The 18,916-nt window shown below is 38.6% G+C and overlaps 1 pseudogene; it reads right to left on the minus strand.

Moving 5' to 3' along the window:
- Window positions 1-17,502: 17,502 nt before the first annotated feature.
- On the minus strand, window positions 17,503-18,800 carry LOC114086953 (large ribosomal subunit protein uL30-like; annotated as a pseudogene).
- Between the last annotated feature and the right edge of the window lie 116 nt (window positions 18,801-18,916).

Genomic DNA, 18,916 nt, shown 5'->3' on the forward strand with positions numbered 1-18,916 from the left:
TTCCCTCTAAAATCTGGAACAAGACAGGGATGCCCTCTATCACCACTTCTATTCAATACAGTTCTCGAAACACTGGCCAGAGCAATTAGATAGACGAAAGAAATTAAAGACATAAAAATAGGAAAAGAAGAACTTAATTATCACTATTTGCAAATGACATGATTCTATACCTAGAAGACCCAAAAGGGTCTACAAAAAAACTACTAGAACTAATAAATGAATTCAGCAAAGTGGCAGGATATAAAATCAACATGCATAAATCAAAGGCATTTCTGTATATCGGCAACAAAACTTCTGAAACGGAAATGAGGAAAAACACTCCATTCACAATATCCTTAAAAAAAATAAAATACTTGGGAATCAACCTAACAAAAGAGGTGAAAGATTTATACAATGAAAACTACAGAACCCTAAAGAGAGAAGTAGAAGAAGATCTTAGAAGATGGAAAAATATACCCTGTTCATGGATAGGCAGAACTAACATCATCAAAATGGCGATATTACCAAAAGTTCTCTATAGGTTTAATGCAATGCCAATCAAAATCCCAATGGCATTTCTTGTAGAAATAGAGAAAGCAATCATGAAATTCATATGGAAAAATAAAAGACCCAGAATAGCAAAAGCAATTCTAAGCAGGAAGTGTGAATCAGGCGGTATAGCGATACCGGATTTCAAACTATATTACAGAGCAATAGTAACAAAAACAGCATGGTACTGGTACCAAAACAGGCGGGTGGACCAATGGTACAGAATAGAGGACACAGAGACTAATCCACAAAGTTACAACTATCTTATATTTGATAAAGGGGCTAAAAGCATGCAATGGAGGAAGGATAGCATCTTCAACAAATGGTGCTGGGAAAACTGGAAATCCATATGCAACAAAATGAAACTGAATCCCTTTCTCTCGCCATGCACAAAAGTTAATTCAAAATGGATCAAGGAGCTTGATATCAAATCAGAGACGCGCCATCTGATAGAAGAAAAAGTTGGCTACGATCTACAGTCGGTGGGGTCGGGCTCCAAATTCCTCAATAGGACACCCATAGCACAAAAGTTAATAACTAGAATCAACAAATGGGACTTACTCAAACTAAAAAGTTTTTTCTCAGCAAAAGAAACAATAAGAGAGGTAAATAGGGAGCCTACACCCTGGGAACAAATCTTTACTCCTCACACTTCAGATAGAGCCCTAATATCCAGAGTATACAAAGAACTCAAAAAATTAGACAATAAGAGAACAAACAACCCAATCAACAAATGGGCCAAGGACCTGAACAGACACTTCTCAGAGGAGGACATACAGTGAATCAACAAGTACATGGAAAAATGCTCAACATCTCTAGCTGTCAGAGAAATGCAAATCAAAACCACCCTAAGATACCATCTCACTCCAGTAAGATTGGCATCCATTCTGAAGTCAAACAACAAGAAGTGCTGGCGAGGATGTGGGGAAAAGGGTACACTTGTACATTGCTGGTGGGACTGCAAATTGGTGCGGCCAATTTGGAAAGCAGTATGGAGATTTCTTGGAAAGCTGGGAATGGAACCACCATTTGACCCAGCTATTGCCCTTTTCGGACTATTCCCTGAAGACCTTAAAAGAGCGTACTACAGAGACACTGCCACATCAATGTTCACAGCAGCACAATTCACAATTGCTAGACTGTGGAACCAACCCAGATGCCCTTCAATAGATGAATGGATAAAAAAAATGTGGCATTTATACACCATGGAGTATTACTCTGCACTAAAAAATGACAAAATCATGGAATTTGCAGGGAAATGGATGGCACTAGAGCAGACTATGCTAAGTGAAGCTAGCCATTCCCTAAAAAACAAATGCCAAATGTCTTCTTTGATATAATGAGAGCAACTAAGAACAGAGCAGGGAGGAAGAGCAGGAGGATAAGATTAACATTAAACAGAGACATGAGGTGGGAGGGAAAGGGAGAGAAAAGGGAAATTGCATGGAAATGGAAGGAGACCCTCATTGTTATACAAAATTACATATAAGAGGTTGTGAGGGGAATGGGAAAATAAACAAGGAGAGAAATGAATTACAGTAGATGGGGTAGAGAGAGAAGATGGGAGGGGAGGGGAGGGGGGATAGTTGAGGATAGGAAAGGTAGCAGAATACAACAGTCACTAATATGGCATTATGTAAAAATGTGGATGTGTAACTGATGTGATTCTGCAATCTGTATTTGGGGTAAAAATGGGAGTTCATAACCCACTTGAATCTAATGTGTGAAATATGATATGTCAAGAGCTTTGTAATGTTTTGAATAACCAATAATAATAATTAAAAAAGCCCTTTGTTAATTTCCATATGACGGCTCTGTTATATCTGACTTCTAAGCCTAGCTTGATAACTTGACCCCTGCTTTGTGTCTAGTTTAGAGAGTCCAGTGAAATCTGGGGCCCAGTGTTATGGAGTCCAAGGTTCAGCTGCTAGAAGTTCAAGCAAAGCTCAGTCCACAGAGATTGGGCCAGCTCTGAGGAAGGCAGAGGAGACTTTTCCTGGGCAGTTTTTGTAAGAAGACAAGAGGTACAGTGGGACAAAAGGCAGTAAACCCTTTTGTCATTCTGTTCTAAGAGCACCTCCACCTGGGTCTCCTTTGCCTCCTCCTCATGTCAAAGGGAATATCTGGGGCCAGCATATGCGTTTTCTTTTCATATAGACAGATTACTTTGTGCAGAGGGATGGAGGTACAACAGAGGGCTCTTTTATAGTTTAGAATACCTTGTGAAGAAAAATGGGTTGTTAAAGGTGGGGTGAGAGAAGATTAGGTAAGAAGTTGGTGGAGGAGGAGGAGGAAATAATTTTAAACACCTTCTGGGGGAAAATTGCTCTGTTACATGGCTGGCATCACTGAGATGCTCACTTCTGAATTCCTGAATTCTGTCTTCCTTGAGCTATCTGCTTTGTGTGATAATTTCCCCATTGGTTGAGCCAGTAACTTGTGGTTTTGTAGAGAGCATCCTATCTGGTAGGTCTTTAATTCCGTCTTTCCCATTTTTTAAGTTCATCCCTAAGGATAGCTTACTGATAAGGAAATTGAGCTCCATAGAAGTTGGGGGGAAAACCAGTGAAAACAAGATACTTAGCCATATAATGAGAAAAATTAAACCGGATACCCTGACTTCCATTCTGTTATTAATTGATTTGGGGGCCATTTCAAACTAAGAAAAAATACACAACAAAACAGAAAAATGGGTTTCTATGGACACATCTCAAGACAAAATGGGTCTATCAGCCTTAAAATGTGAACCATTATGCTTTGCTATGTTTGTATTTTTCTGAAGTCATTTAAAATAATGGCATGAAATGCCGACTGGTTTGGGTCAGCAGTTTCTTGGAGGGCTCATGTTCAAGAGAAGCATAGTGAGGAAATAATAAGGAAAAGTAATGCTGCCTGGATACATTGGCACACACCTGTAGTCCCAGTGGCTTGGGAGGCCAAGAACAGAAAGATCACAAGTTCAAAGCCAGGCTCAGCAATTTAGTGAGACCCTAAGCAATGTAGCAAGATCCGGTCTCAAAATAAAAAAATAGAAAGGACTTGGGATGTAGATCAATGGTAAAGCCCCTGGTTCAACATCCACTGTGGTGGGGGGACAGGAATGCTATAGTAGGAAAAAAGGAAAAGGAAGAGCAGAGAGAAAGGGCAGAAAGGGTTAACACATAGTGTAACAGGGGTTCACTGCATGCCCTTAATCTAACCCTTGCTGCTCTGCCACTGTTACTCATTTAAAACTAACATGATTTTTCCCTTCTTCTCCCTCTCCTTGTCCCTTACCATCAAGAAATTGAGATTAATCTTATTCTTGTCCTAGGCTGAGTTATCTGTCCTTTGGCTCACAGGCCACAGGAATGAAGGAATCCAGACTTGGCACCTGGGGATGTAGGAAATGGCTATCTCTCAAGGTCGAAAATGAATTATAACTCCTGACAGGTACAGCCTTTTGTATCCCCTCTTTAAAATTCCCCTGTTCCCCCAGGCAATTAGAATCATAGCCTCTGGACAGGAGTCCTCTGTGTATTCATTCTCCTTTGCTAACAAAACCATAAAACAAAACCTTAGTCTTGTTCTTGTATTGCAGTAGGGACAAGAGCTGAGCTTTCAGTATCTGTGCATTTGCTATGTAGCAGATATTGTTTTAAGCTCTTTAAGTATACTAGCTCATTTAATATTCACCCAACACTACGAAGTGGGTATATTGATACTATCCCTGTGTTAGTCAACATTCTATTACTATAATAAATACTCAAGATAAACAAACTTATAAAGAGAAAAGGTTTATTTTGACTCACAGTTTTAGAGGATAGAAGTTCATGATTGACCCTGTTGCTTTGTGCTAATAACGAAAGTAGCATATAATGGAGTGTGTGTGTGTGTGTGTGTGTGTGTGTGTGTGTAGCCAAACTGCTCACCGCACAGCCACAATGTGAGAGAGAAAGAGAGGAAAGGGCCAGGGTTCCACAATACCCTTTTAAGACATCCTCCCAATGACCTCAAGTTCTTACACTAGGACTCATCTTTTAAAGTTTCAGCCATTTCCCAATAGTTCCATGAGTTGGGGACCAAACCTTCAACACATGGGCCCTTATCCAAATGATAGCATTCTATGTATGGGTCCCAAAACGCATGTCAGAACTCAAACTTCATTAAGTCCATCTTCAAGAATCTCCCAAATCTTAACAGTTCCAGCATTGCTCAAGAGTCCAAGTTCAAAGTCTTCTATGAGACTTAATGCAAACTCAACTGTGAGAATCTGCAAAACAACAACAACAAAACAAAATGAAATGTAAGTTATATTTTCCCAAGATACAATGGTACAGAGTAAACATTCCTATTCTAAAAGGGAGACATAGGGACATAGGATGGAAGGATCAGAGCAAAGTAATACGGAAACCCAGCTGGGCAAACTTTAGATCCTAAGTTTCCATGTTCTATATCTGGGATGTAAGTGGAGTATGTGAGTTCTGAAGGGCTTGGGCAGCCCCACCCCACATAGCCATATTGTACTTGTTTTGCTTGCTGCCTGCAGTTTATCTTAACAAGGAATCCACCTTCCTGGTATCAGCCTGTCTTTTTTTCCCCCCCCTTTTCATTTGTTTGTTTGTTTTTTTGGTACTGGGGATTGAATCCAGGGTCACTTTAGCACTGAACCATATCCCCACAGCCCCCCTCCCCACTTCCCTTTTTGTTTTGGTAGCAGGGATTGAACTCAGGAGCAGTTACCCTCTGAGCCACATCTCTAGCCCTATTTTGTATTTCATTTAGTGACAGGGTCTCACTGAGTTGCTTAGTGCCTCACCATTGCTGAGACTGACTTTGAACTCTCAATCCTCTGTCTCAGCCTCCTGAGCCACTGGGATTACAGGTGTGTGCCACTGTGCCCAGCCCCCTACCCTTTTTTTAGACAGCATCTCACTAAGTTGCTTAGGGCCTCCCTAAGTTGCTGAGTCTGGCCTTGAACTTGCTATCATCCTACCTCAGCCTCCAGAGTCGCTGGGATTAAAGTCATGTACCACTGCATTTGTCTCAGAGACTGTTTGAAGGGTCTCCTACCCTGCGACACACTGCTTCCTAGGCTGTCCTTTGAAATCTCAGTGGAAGTCTCCAATAACCCCTCAAGTAGTGCATTCTGCATGACGGCAAAACCAGCATTATGTGGATGGCACCAAGGTCTGCTGCTTATGTGAGCTATAGAGGGGTCCCTTGAACTGTGGCTGCAGTGGCCTCTGCTTGCCTCAGTAGCTGAACACAGGAAGTGAATTCTCAGGAAGCAATTCCTGAGGTGGCCCTGTGAATTAACTATTTAGGCTGTTGTCCATTAGGTTGTAATTGATTTGTAGTACCTCTTGATGTATTATGAAAATTAGTGCTCTATTTGTAATATGAGTTCCAAATATTTCTTCCAGTTTGTCTTTTTTTTCCCCTCAATCCTGGGGATTGAATCCAGGGTGCTCTACCATTGCGCTACCTCCCCAATCCTTTGTATTTTTCATTTTGAGACAAGATCTTGCTAAGTTGCCCAGGCTGGCCTCAAACTTGCAATACTCTTGCCTCAGCCTCCCAAGTAGCTGGGATTACAGGTGTGCACCACCATGCCTGGCTGTTGTTTGTTTTTCACTCACTTTGGTGGTATTTGTCAGGAACGTATTTTTTTTTATTAGTTGCTCAAGACAATACAATGATCTTAACATATCATACATTTGATTCAAATAGGGTATGAATTCTCATTTTTCCATGTGTACAGATTGCAGGATCACATTGATTATACATCCATGTGTATACATACAGCAATCCTAGTGTCAGTTGTATTCTGCTGCCCTCCCTATCCCCTCCTCCCCTCCCCTCCCCTCCCATCGCTATTCTCTACCCATTCTACTGTGACACTTATCTCTCTTTTTTTCCTTCCCTTCCTCCTTACACCATCATATATGTATTTTGTGAACCCATGAGGGTCTCCTTCCGTCTTCAGTGCAATTCCCCTTCTCCCTCCCTTTCCCTCCCTCCTCTTTTCTTGTTTCGTGGTAATATTCTTCTCATGCTCTTCCTTCCTTCTCTGTTTTGAGTCACCTCTCTTATATCAGAGAAGACATTCGGCATTTGTTTTTTAGGGATTGGCTGATTTCGCTTAGCATAATCTGCTCTAGTGCCATCCATTTCCCTGAAAATGCCATGATTTTGTTATTTTTTAATGCTGAGTAATATTCCATTGTGTATAAATGCCACATTTTAAAATCCATTCATCTGTTGAAGGGCATCTGGGTTGGTTCCACAGTCTAGCTATTGTGAATTGTGCTGCTATGAACATTGATGTGGCTGTGTCCCTGTAGTATGCTCTTTTTAGGTCTTTTGGGTATAGTCCGAGAAGGGGAATAGCTGGGTCAAATGGTGGTTCCATTCCCAGCTTTCCAAGGAATCTCCATACTGCCCTCCAAATTGGCTGCACCAGTTTGCAGTCCCACCAGCAATGTACAAGTGTACCCTTTTCCCCACATCCTCGCCAGCACTTGTTGTTGTTTGACTTCATAATGCCTTTCTTACTGGAGTGAGATGGTATCTTAGAGTGGTTTTAATTTGCATTTCTCTGATAGCTAGAGATGGTGAGCATTTTTTTGTGTACTTGTTGATTGATTGTATATCCTCCTCTGTGAAGTGTCTGTTTAGATCTTTGGCCCATTTGTTGATTGGGATATTTGCTTTTTTGTTGTTTAACTTTTTGAGTTCTTTGTATACTCTGGAGATTAGCACTCTATCTGAAGTGTGAGGGGTAAAAATTTGTTCCCAGGATGTAGCCTCCCTATTTACCTCACTTATTATTTCTCTTGCTGAGAAAAAACTTTTTAGTTTGAGTATGTCCCATTTGTTGATTCTTGATTTTAACTCTTGTGCTATGGGTGTCCTATTAAGGAATTTGGAGCCTGACCCCATGAGATGGAGATTAGGGCCAACTTTTTTTTCTATTAGATGCAGAGTCTCTGGTTTGATTCCTAGCTCCTTGATCCATTTTGAGTTAACTTTTGTGCATGGTGAGAGAAAGGGATTCAATTTCATTTTGTTGCATATGGATTTCCAATTTTCCCAGTACCATTTGTTGAAGATGCTATCCTTCCTCCATTTCATGCTTTTAGCACCTTTGTCTAATATAAGGTAGTTGTAATTTTGTGGATTGGTCTCTGTGTCCTCTATTCTGTACCATTGGTGTACCCGCCTGTTTTGGTACCAGTACCATGCTGTTTTTGTTACTATTGCTCTATAGTATAGTTTGAAATCTGGTATCGCTATACCACCTGTTTCACTCTTCCTGCTTAGGATTGCTTTAGCTATTCTGGGTCTTTTATTTCTCCAGATGAATTTCATGATTGCTTTTTCTATTTCTGCGAGGAATGCCATTGGGATTTTGATAGGCATTGCATTAAACCTATAAAGTACTTTTGGAAGTATGGCCATTTTAATGATATTAATTCTGCCTATCCATGAAAAAGGTATATCTTTCCATCTTCTAAGGTCTTCTTCTATTTCCCTCTTTAGTGTTCTGTAGTTTTCATTGTAAAGATCTTTCACCTCTTTTGTTAGGTTGATTCCCAAATATTTTATTTTATTTTATTTTTTGAGGATATTGTGAATGGGGTAGTTGTCCTGATTTCCCTTTCAGAGGGTTTGTCATTGATATACAGGAATGCCTTAGACTTATGAGTGTTGATTTTATATCCCGCCACTTTGCTGAATTCATTTACTAGTTCTAGAAGTTTTTTGGTAGAACTTTTTGGGTCCGTTAGGTATAGGATCCTGTCATCCGCAAATAGTGCTAATTTCAGTTCTTCTTTTCCTATTTTTATGCCTTTAATTTCTGTCGTATGTCTTATTGCTATGGCCAGGGTTTCGAGAACTATGTTGAATAGGAGTGATGAGAGAGGGCATCCCTGTCTTGTTCCAGATTTTAGAGGGAATGCCTTCAATTTTTCTCCATTTAGAATGATGCTAGCCTGAGGCTTAGCATAAATAGCTTTTACAATGTTGAGGTAAGAGGAAAGTATTTTTGATATTCATTAATCCTTTTTACTTATAGTCACTGGATTTTTTCATTCTTCGTAAGAACTTCTTCATTTCATGACTATAGAATATTTGCTTTTGGTTTCTTTTGGTATAATTAGGTTCTCTTTTCCACATTTAGATATTTGATATGCCTGAGATGTAATATGATTTAGCTGTAAGGTTTGGCTTAAATTCATTTTTAATGGTTTATCTCCTTATCTCAACATTATTGATTAAGCGATCTTTCCCCCATTAGTCTGAATTGTATCTGTTTTAAATATTAAATTTCTCTATATAATTTGAGTATGTTTTTGGATTTTCTACTTTATGCCATTGAGATATCTTTTTTATTTCTACATTAATAAATGTAGTCTTTTATTTATTGAAGTTTTGTAATATTTAGTACCTGGATAGGACTAATTCTTTTTCATGCCTGTTTTTGTACAGTTTGTGGGATAGGAATAATTTTTACATTTAAAATGTTTTTGAGGGGGCACTGGGGATTGAACCCAGGGTACTCTACTACTGAGTTACACCCTAAGCCCTTTTATTTATTTATTTACTTTTATTTTGAGACAGGGTCTTGGTACATTACCAAGGCTGGCCATGAACTTGTGATCCTCCTGCCTCAGCCTCTTAAGTTTTGGGATAATGGGCATGTGCCACCATACCCAGTTTAAATGTTTGGTTTTTTTAAATCCAAAGAAGGATAATATTCCATTACACATAAAATTATATAAAATTCACTTTGTTTTTATAAATAAAATTTTCTTGGCACACAGTTGTACCCATCATTTATGAGTTATCTTTGACTACTTTTGTACTATAATAGCTGAGTTGAATAGTTTGAAAGAGACTACATGAAAATAAAGCATAAAATATTTAATTTCTGGTTCTTTATAGAATAGTTTGCCTGACTATTGCTCCAAGTTACCAAGAAGAACTAAGTTCTTCAGACCTGATATCTGTAAAAAAAATTCTAACAAAATGATTGCTTATGTATGTAACTTAATTAAAAATTTCATTATTAAAGTTTGTGTTTCCTTGAGTGCAAAATATCTGAATTTATGGCTTCTCTCTGTATATTGATAATAAACTCAATTTATTTAAATGTAAGTTTTCTCATGATCACAAAAAGATGATAATACTTGTCTTTGCAATCTAGCAGTTAGTTTTTAAGTGAATACTGAATATTTGTTAAAATGCTAACCAGAGAGACTGCAATTTTCTGCTAAATAAAAGTTCTAACTTAAAAAAAAAGATGAAATGACTTTGAAACATTTATCCTTGATTATGTTTATAGAGTATTTTTTTCTGGTGTTGTTAGACCAAGATGCAAGAAAAGACCACTGACTCCCATTAAAATCAAATTAAAGCAAGCTTATTATTTCAACTGGCCGGGCTGCTTCTCCCAACAAAAACCATGTGAACAAGACAGCCCCACAGCTTTTTGCAGCCCAGCTTTATAGCCCAGAAAGTTACACAAAGTGGGGTTAGAGATAACAAAATTTTGATGAGCATAACATATTTGCTGGCCCTGGCATCAGAATTTATGAAGGTCATTAGAGCCTCAGAGAGGGTTGTTATCTGGCCAGGGAAGGCCAATATTTATGAGGCCTCACTAAAGTTTCAGAGTGGGATGCTATCTGGTCAGAGAGAGCCAGGTATGGGTGAGTTCAAGGCACAGGCAGGCATTCCAAGCTAGTTCAGAATTTGCAGTAAAGCCGAAATTATCTTTTCATGGCTTTGTGGCAAGATGGCTCTCAATTTTAAGAGAAAATCAGGTTGGGTCTATCAGTGTGCATTCAGTGATATTTAGTAAATTGAGATGGGACTGAAACTTCCCATGGATTAAATGTAAAAGTCACTCCCTCACCCCTGCCGACCCCCATACATGTTTAGGTTAGAAAAGAAACAATTGCTTTCCCATATAGATTACCTATAGTAATTTTGGTCTACTATGTGTTCTCTGATTTAGCAATAAGTATAGTGTTCTTTTTTTTTTTTACTTTCATTACATTTATTGGACTTATCCCCAGTGTAATTTAATTTCTACAGTGGTTCTTTTTTCTTTTTCTTTTAATGCTGGGGACTTAACCACTGAGCTACACCCCCAGTTCTTTTTACTTTTTATTTTGAGACAGAGTCTTGCTAAGTTGCTGAGGCTGGCCACGAACTTGCAATTCTCTCACCTTAGTCTCCAGAGTTGTTGGGATTACAGTCATGTGCCACCACACCTGGCCCCAGTATAAGTTCACAGGTTTGATAGAAATAGCACTGAAGTTTCTCATTCTAGTTGCATTAATAGAGTTTCTCCCCAGCAAGATGCACAATAAAAGAATTCCAACTAAACAGTTTCACCATTTAATGTATAAATTGGATTTTTCTACAGCATTAGTTTTCCAGTGCTCAATAGAGCCAGAACTACTACATATGCATTTCAATTGTGACATATTTGATATCAATATTATATCATTTTGGAAAGTGCTTATAAATCAAACTGATCAAGATACACTGTGCTTTCCTTTTTTCTTTTTTAATTTGTTCTAATTAATTATACATGACAGTAGAATACATTTTGACGCATTGTACACAAATGAAGCATACATGGTGCTTTTTGATCTTAAGATATTATGTGAGGGGCTAGGGTTGTGGCTCAGCGGTAGCTCACCTAGCACGTGTGAGGCACTGGGTTCGATTCTCAGCACCACATAAAAATAAATAAAATAAAGGTATTGTGTCCAATTACAACTAAAAAATATATTTTTTTAAAAAAGGGAGGAAGAGCATGAGAAAAAGATTAACATTAAACAGGGACGAGAGGTGGGAGGGAAAGGGAGAGAGAAGGGAAATTGCATGGAAATGGAAGGAGACCCTCATTGTTATACAAAATTACATATAAGAAGATGTGAGGGGAAAGGGAAAAAAATCAAGGGAGAGAAATGAATTACAGTAGATGGGGTAGAGAGAGAGGATGGGGGGAGGTGAGGGGGGATAGTAGAGGATAGGAAAGATAGCAGAATACAACAGTCACTAGTATGGCAATATGTAAAAACGTGGATGTGTAACTGATGTGATTCTGCAATCTGTATACGGGGTAAAAATGGGAGTTCATAACCCACTTGAATCAAATGTATGAAATATGATATGTCAAGAGCTTTGTAATGTTTTGAACAACCAATAAAAAAAAAGAGAGAGATTATGTGAAAAAATACTGGTTACGTATAGTTCATTCTCCTTCCTTCAAAAAGTAGAACATTGGTGAGCCCAATTATAAAAATGAATAGCATAGAAAATGGAACAGGTATCAAGTAACACATTTTGAACTGCAACTAACAGAGAATATTGGTCAAATTGGATGTCAGGAAGTTATTATTGCTGCTGGGCATGGTGGCACATGGCTCATACCAGCAACTAGGGAGGCTGAGGCAGGAGGATGGTCATTTCTAGGATAGCCTGGGCAACTTAGTGAAATCCTGTTTCAAAATAAAAAATAAAGATGGCTGGGATGTAGCTCAGTAGTAGAGTACCCCTGGTTCAATTCCTAGTACCAGGGGTTTAAAAAAAGGAAGAAAAAGAAAAAGAAAGAAAGAAGGAACTATTGCCAATAGAAGGAAGTCCAGGCATGGTTTGTTAAGGGCTCTGACTCAGTTTCTCTACCTGTGTTGGCTTCCCTTTCAGGCTGGTGGCTGCAAGATGCTTATTGCTGTTTACCAATTCTCATTCTGGCACAACGACCAGGAGAAGAGAAGAGGCAAATTCTTCAATTCTTTCTTTCTTTTTAAAAATCTCTTTTCAGAAGTGAGATAACCTCTTCTTGTAGACTTCTCTAGGTTTTGTCTCATTTCAAAATCACAATAGGTACCATTTCCTAAACCAATCACCTGGCAAGGGTAATGGGATTACCATAATCAGTCTAAACTAATATCTGAAGTTGAAATGAGATAGGAAGTTACTTTCCATCACCAGTATATGAATCTTTTTCCCTATATTTTCAATCTGAGCATTGAGATTTTTTGTCTTAAATTATTATTTAAAGATTTTTATCGGTTCTTCTTAGGTATACATGATGGTAGAATTCATTTAGATATAATTATATAAGCATGGCATATACCTTATTCTAATTAGGATTCCAGTACCTCTACTGTCCCCTCCCTTTCCCCCATCTCCTGCTTCCTTCCCTCTGTTGATCTTTCTGCCATTTACCCATAGTTATTTTTATTTTATATTATTTTATTTTTTTAAAATTAATTTATTGTGCATGTGCACAATGGTGAAATTCACTGTGGTGTATTCATATATATACACAGGAAAGTTATGTCAGATTAATTCCACTGACTCTCTTTTCCTATACCCCCTCCCTTCTCTTCATTTCCCTTTGTCTAATTTGTGAGCTTCTATTCTTCTTCTCCTCCCTGCCCCCTTAGTGTGGGTTAGCTTCCACATATCAGAGAAAACATTTGACTTGTGTTTTTCTGGGATTGGCTTATTTTACTTAGCATGATAGTTTCCATGCTAAAGGCAAATGTCATAAAGTCATTCTTCTTTACATCTGAGTAATATTCCATGGTTGATAGATATACCACATTTTCTTTATCCATTTTTCTGATGAAAGAAGAATTGTGCTGCCATAAACATTGATGGGGTTGTGTCACTGCAGTATGCTAATTTAAAATCCTTGGGATATACACCAAGGGGTGGGATAACTGGGTCAAATGATGGTTCCATTCCTACTTTTTTGAGGAATCTCCATACTGCTTTCCAGAGTGGTTGCATCAATTTGCAGTCCCACCAGCAATGTATGAGTGTATCTTTTCCCTTACATCCTCACCAACATTTATTGTTACTTGTATTCTTGATAATTGCCATTCTGACTAAAGACGAAATCTCAGTGTAGTTTCAATTTTCATTTCTCTAATTGCCAGAGATGTGGTACATTTAAATAATATATTTGTTGACCATTCTTTTTGTTTTTCTATTTTTTTTTTTTTGGTGGTGCTGAGGATTGAACTCAGGACCTTGTGCATGCTAAGCAAGCACTCTACCAACTGAGTTATATCCCCATCCCCATTTGTTGATCAATCTTATTTTTTCTTCTGAGAAGTGTCTATTTGGTTCCTTTGCCCATTTATTGATAGGTTTATTTATTTTGCTAGTTAAGTTTTTTGAGTTCTTTGCATTGAAGATTGAAACTTTTAACTGTCATCCAGAGACTGACAGGGTGGGAGAGCTATGGAATAAGAACTGGACTTCTGGGGCTGAGGTTGTGGCTCAGTGGTAGAGTACTTGCCTAGCATGTGTGAGGCACTGGGTTTAATGTTCAGCACTACATAAAAATAAATAAATAAAATAAAGGTATTGTGTCCATCTACAAATAAAAAAATAAAAAATAAATGAATTGAACTTCTGATAAAAAGAAGTCATACTAAGTGAAACCTGTAAATCTGAAGATGTTTCTCACAGATGGTCTGTTTCTTTGCCCAAGTATAAAAAAATCTTCTAAATATCATGTAGGAGGCAATAGAAACTATATTTTATTTGTGTGCACATTTATTAGCATATTTTCCTGCTATCAGAAAAGTATTGATACTTTTGGTTTCAGATGTGCCTGTCTTGCTATGAGTCCATATCCATTAGGAGACAGGCAAACCTAAGATTGTTAAGAATCCTGTACTTTGTGTGAGTGCACATTCACATGAATATATTAAATAAAACATTTACTTACTCCAATTTTAGGCTTTCAACCCTTGTTTTCTAAAATATGAGGTAGCAAAGATTGTGCATAATTAGCATTAGGTTACCCACTGCTCGCTATCTTGACTCTATGTTTCTGGTCCTATTGTGGCACTTTGGGTAATACCATTTTTATAATTATGCATGAATAAATTGATAGGTGATTTTATTCCTGAAAGATAATCTTTCTATATTGATCTGATTATTTTTATCTTCAACACAAAAGTTAGACAGTTTCTATATCAATATGTACACTAACTAGATTTGTTCTCAGAATAAAAATTCAAGCCTCCTGATAACATAGGTGCGACTTATACATATTTTGAAACTTCACCTTTTTTTTTCACTTCCAAACATAAAGACCATACTAAGGAAACTTAGGAAAGTAATACTTTATTTCTAAATTTTTTTTTATTCACAAAATACCTCAAAATTCAGTCATTAACACTGATGTACAACATCAAATATTCCACAGAACAGATGGAAACAGAAAGGCAGATGGTTGGTACTTAAAAGCAATAGCAGCCAGGTGTGTTTGTGCACACCTGCAATCTCAGTGACCTGGGAGGCTGAGGCAGGAGGATCATAAGTTCAAGGTCAGTCTTAGCAATTTAGTGAGATCCTACACAACTTAGTGAGGCTCTCAAGAACTTCTTGAAATACTGTCTCAAAATAAAAAATGAAAAGGGCTGGGGATGTGGCACAGTGGTCAAGTACCCCTGGGTTAAATCCCCAGTACTCCAAATAAATAAATAAATAAATAAAAGCAATAATATTAAGTAGTTAAAAGTAGGTTGGACTAGGTAGGGTGGCACATGCCTATAATCCCAGTGGCTTAGGAGGCTAAGGCAGGAGGATTGCAATTTCAAAGCCAGCCTCAGCAAAAGCATGGTGCTAAGCAACTCAGTGAGACCCTGTCTCTGAATAAAATACAAAAAATAGGGCTAGGAATGTGGCTCAGTGGTTGAATGTCTCTGAATTCAATCCTTGGCACCAAAAAAAAAAAAAAGGGTTTGATTGTTGCTTAGTTTCTTTAAATTTATTTTTTAAACAATAAATGACAGCAGAATGCATTGTTGCTTAGTTTTTTGTGCATTTAAAAGGATTGAGTGAAAGACAGGGCTTTGGCAACAAGATCGAGTCAAACTGGATGCTTCCTTTCTGACAGGATGGTCTGGATCTCATCTCTTCTTAACAACTTCCCCTTTTCAATTTAAATTCTTTATGTACTAATTTTCTGAGGTTGTATTCATTTTGTTTTTACTCCTGAGCAGAAAGAAATCTTTCTCTTTACCCTACTTCTTTCTTCTGAGCAAAGGTAAACTTCTCCAGGAGGAAGAAGGGATCTTGTGCTGGGCTTAGGATGGAGGAAGGGAGAAAAGGAGGAAAAGAGAGAGATTAATTAACTGAATGAGAATGGGGCAGAAGATAGAGGAGAGATAGAAGAGATGGGAGAGATAGATAGCAAGAAGAAAGGGGAAAACTCCAGGCTTCAAATCTTGCAAAATACTTTCCCAGGAGGTGCACGTGTGTCTTCAGAAAAGGTCATCAGGGGCTCCCTTCTCAGGTCTACGTCTCCCATCATCAAAATCCAAGTATTCTGAGAAGAAAATCCTGTGGATAGATTCAAGCATACAGTCACCACTGAGGTGGCTCCTCCCACTGTCTTACCTGGGGGGAAGACTAGGAGGAGGTACCATGCCGCAGTCTGGCTGGGCACAAATCACGAGCCACTGAAGCAGGAACAAACTTTATTTCTGAACTCCACCAGCACACTCCACACATGCTCCCGGGAACTCCCCTGAACGCCACGTGGCTCCTCCAGGAACCAGCAACCGGAAATCTCCCTCCTCCGGCACTTCCCCAACCAATGGGAACTCTCTGGGAATTCCCTGGGAGAGCTCAATCAGAACTCAATGGGAACTCCGCCAGAACTCAAAATTCATCATCTTAATGGCTCGCTAGCGTTACCTCTCAACCACTACTTCTGGCAAAAATGCCATGCGTCATCCTGACTCGGCTGTGGCCCTCAACAGTACCAGAGTGTTCCCTGGCTGCATCCACTCTTGGCACAGCAGCCTGCAATGAAAAATGATTGGGTGGGTATTTAGGAGACTTTCCATGGCCACAGGCTGGTCCCACCTGGCTGTCCAACTTACTTGGCCCTTGATGGGAGTGGTGGAAGCTTACCTCAGTTGAGTACCTCCCAGGAGGTTGTCCTAGATGAGGCCTCAAATTGCTACTGTTTCTGATCTTCAGGGTTCTGCAGAGGGAACTGGAAGAAAGAAACTGAGGTAGTTCTCAGTCCTTAATTTAATTTTTAGAAACATTTTTTGAGACACTTGCCCCAAATCTTGAAATCAGAAATTCCTGTTGGCTCTAACTTCAAAATACACCTCCTTTTTATACATTTTCTATCATTTTAACCAACTAGTACTCTAGTCTGAGACATACCTTTTTATTTTGGGGTGGGGTGGGGGAGAGTATAGGTAGGTGATGAGTGTGAGGCCCTGAGTTCAATCCCTAGTAACATAAAAAAAAAAGTTTTTATTTTCTTTTCTAAAATCTAGATTCCAAGTCCAAAATCATCAAAACATTAAAATGTCTTTTATTTGGGTTTCTTGGAATGACCATCATTGACAAAAATATTTGCTCTGATAATTTATAAGGGAAAAATAATAGAAATATTCAGGTTTTGGGAATGTGGTTGTAGCTCAGTGGTAGAGCACTTGTCTAGCATGTGTGAGTCACTGGATTCAAGCCTCAGCACCACATAAAAATAAGTAAATACAAAAAAGGCATATAAAAATGTTATCTTTTTTTAAAATAAATATTAAGGTTTGTTGACACTCTAAATTTTGAGAATTCAAACATATTGTGACTGTTCTTTTGGTTATCAAACAGAATAACATAAAGAAACCTGACAAAATAAAAATTGGGTTTTCTGAGGTTAATTATAATAAGATGATTGTGTAGTTCTAAACTTAAAAAGATCCTCTTTTGTATAAACTGAAAAAATAAGTCAATACATTGATTTTAAAAAAGAAAAATTCTTTATCAGTTGTCAATTAGTGACATTCATAATATACTTTAGGGATAAATTAAAGCCCCTGCATTAGTGCTCTCATTAAGGTTTTTTTTTTTTTTTTTTACATTGAGAACAGGTACTATTTTATTAAACGACCATATTAAAAAAATACCACAGTAGATACCTTAGTTCATCCTTCTAATAAGCCTCTTGATCTGGTCTTCCCTGTTACTAGCATCTCCACCTTCTGCAAATAGGTGGTCTTTTTTTTTTTTTTTTTTTCATTCTACCTCTTGGAGAACATAACTTGAAAGGCCACACCAAGTTATTTGCCTCTTTGAAGTGTTTTCCATAGTGTAGATCTCATGAATCAGATCCTCCATGCAGATGATGCCATATTTACCAAGCAATCAAGCAATCAAAGCGTTATTTGTCAAGGCAATTTGTTTCTTACTGATTTTGCCATATCCACGCTTGTAGATTAGTTCATTCATTAACTTCAGATTTGGATACCCCCATGCAATATATGGTTCCACAATCCTCAGCATGCTAATTGAAGCCTTGTTGTGCTTAATGAAGGTGGCATTGAAGATCTGGTGAAGGAGAATTTGCAACACCTTAATAACCTTTGCACCCATACCATTGATACCTCTGATCTTGTGAAAAACCAGCCTCTACCTCGGAGCAAAGCCTGTCCAAGGAAGGGACATGACCTTAGTCCTTGGAAAAACCCACGAGCACTCCTAAGCACATTCCCACCCTGCTAAAGTTGTTTATCTACAAATAACAGGAGAGATATGCTGCGCCAGGTGTCCCTGACTCAGTCAGGCTAGGTGGGGATCCATAGCAGCCCCCTAGCAGCCACCAATCAGCATGAGACAGGGAAATACCTGGGATGCCAGATGACCCTCCCAGTGGTTTATGGTGGTTGATAACAAGTTGGGAAACCATGTAGTTCAGCATGTACACCCCTCTTGGCTCAAACCAATCAGCTCAAACGAATACCCCTTTTGTACTGACCAATCACCCCTACCCAACTTGTTCCCGCCAGTGAATGTGCTAATCATGTTTTAGAGTTGTTATTTGATTTTCCCGCGGTGTGTGATGATTTGCTAAGGGATGCTATAATGTATGTGAAGTCCCTGCCCTCTCCAAAAAATGTATAAAAATGCTGCAAACCCTGGGCTGGGGGCCTCTCAGCGTCACCAGTTGCTGTGTGTGTGCGCGCGCGGAGGACCGAGCTAGCTCGCAATAAACACCTCTTTGCTGCTTACATCGATCTTGGGTCTCTGGTGGTCTTTGAGGGTCCTGAATTCGAGCATAACACTTGATGACAAATGCCAATTTTGGTTCTGCAGGTACACAGAAGTTGCCATATTTTCTAGCCATTCTAATCTCCATTCTGTACATGTGCCTATAATCTTTGTGGCAATGCTTGGCTTTTTTTTTAATAGATAAGTTTCCTCCTTGACTTTTAAAACATCTTTTGGGAAAACTTCTTTCTTGGGTGATTTACCTTCAGCTCTGTGATGCCGCAGTCTGGCTGGGCACAAATAATCCAGCCGCCACGAAGCACTTGTAGGTTCAAAACAGCAACTC

The sequence above is a fragment of the Marmota flaviventris genome, chromosome 6 (assembly GCF_047511675.1).
Source record: "Marmota flaviventris isolate mMarFla1 chromosome 6, mMarFla1.hap1, whole genome shotgun sequence".
Taxonomy (NCBI): Eukaryota; Metazoa; Chordata; class Mammalia; order Rodentia; family Sciuridae; genus Marmota; species Marmota flaviventris.